Genomic DNA, 1,932 nt, shown 5'->3' on the forward strand with positions numbered 1-1,932 from the left:
TCAAATGAAAAACCTGCCATGTAGGCCTTAGACCTCTGGAAAACTCAGAAATGAAAGCCAGCCACACAAGAGGCATGAGGAACTGGACTGCATCAGGAGAAGTTGTTTAAAGTCTGTTAAGAAAGTAGTTAAATTCTCAAGTTTCTTTTTCTACCTTGATAGTAAACTAGAGATTTATTTCACAAAGAAAAGGATAAAGAAAAGGTTTAGCCCAGGATTGGAGCAGATGGTAGGCACATCTGAAAACAAGGGTTTGAATGAGTCTCCCTACAGAACAAGGAGGCTCCAGATTCCCTCACTCTCCGGGCTTAAAAATACTGGCAGTTTAGGGACATGCCTCTCTCACTACTGCCTTCCTAGGCAGGAAACTGGAGGATTTTTATCTGGGGAAATGGAATGGACCCAGAATCTCTTGATTCTGACACTCAAGAGTTCTCCCACAAACAGCTGGATCCCTGATTAGCCACATTATAATTGAGAAGCTCTGCCTCTACCTAAAAAGAGTGACTAGTCAGCTCCAATGTAATATTCTCAAGTATCAACAAACAAAAAATACTAAAAATTAAGCCTCCAGTAAGAAAAAACAAGACTAAAACAAATTAACAGAAAAAACTCAGAGGAAATCAGGACAATGGACAGAGAAGGAAACTTTATACAGAAAAAGTATCTTTAGAGAAATAGAAATATTCATCCTTGGCAAAAGAACAAGACATCATTTTTAAGGAATAGAAAATAAATTAGAACTCTTAAAATTGGAAAATATTACACTTGAAATAAAAAATTCAACAGGAAAAAATTCAATAGAAAGTTTGGAATACAAAGTCAAGAGAATCTCTCAAACAAAAAGACAGAGATTAAACAGCAGTAGATGAGAGGAAATTTGAGTATCAATAAGTCCAAGAAGCCTAACCACAGTATAGCACAGTTCCAAAAAAAGAGAATAGAATAAAATAAAGAGGCTGAAATTACCAAAATATAGATGCCCAAAATATTCCTTTAACTGAGAAACATGGGTTTTTAAATTAAGAGTCTATTGGCTCTTTATGACATCTGAAGGTATAGCACAATTAATAAAGAGTTTGCCCATACCATGTCATACTAATGTAAATTTTCAGAACATCTGGGATAAAAAGAAGATACTAAAATCTTCAAGTCATAAATATCTCTTCATAAATACATAGTTCATAGAAAAAAAAAAGACTGGAAATATGAATTTCACCAGACTTCTCAACAACATGCTCAAAGTGGGAAGTCAGTGCAGCAACAGCTTCAAATTTGGAATGAAACCTTGCATCCTGGTATTCTACATTTAGCCAAATTACCAATTAAAGTATGAAGAGAGAATAATGTATATTAAGACTTTCAGGGTGTCAAAAAGCATTGCTCACACATGCTTTCTCAAGAAGGTACTGAAGGAGATGCTCTTCTGAAATCAGGATATAACCAAAGAAGAGAAAGAGATGGGGAAGCAGGAAATAAGAGACACATCCCAGGAGACCAGTGAAGAGAAGGGCCAGGGGACCAGCTGTACAGAATGCCCAGAGCACAGCCTCGAAGAGGAGAGAGAACTCCTGAAGCAACTGTGGCTGCAAACTCAGATTACAATTTCCACAGTGGCAGGGACTACACATGCACACCCAGGTTCACAGTCATTGGTTCTGAGCCTGCACAGGGTTAGGTCTGCAGATGGCAGACAATACCAGACACAGAAAATGGAGCTGGTGCAGGAAGTGGCCTCCAGAAGATAAATGTTTAACACAGGCTAAAAAGAGTTCCTTCAAAATGGTTAAGTTTTATGCTAAGCTTTAGTACTTAAAGCTTCCATTATATGAAATATTCACTTATGTAGAACAGCTCATTCCCCAGTAATATGAGATTAATGAGGCATCACTGTGCATTAAAGCTACTGAACTGGCTCAGATCAATGGTGTG

This window comes from Cebus imitator, unplaced genomic scaffold (genome assembly GCF_001604975.1).
Source record: "Cebus imitator isolate Cc_AM_T3 unplaced genomic scaffold, Cebus_imitator-1.0 Scaffold539, whole genome shotgun sequence".
In the NCBI taxonomy this organism is placed as follows: Eukaryota; Metazoa; Chordata; class Mammalia; order Primates; family Cebidae; genus Cebus; species Cebus imitator.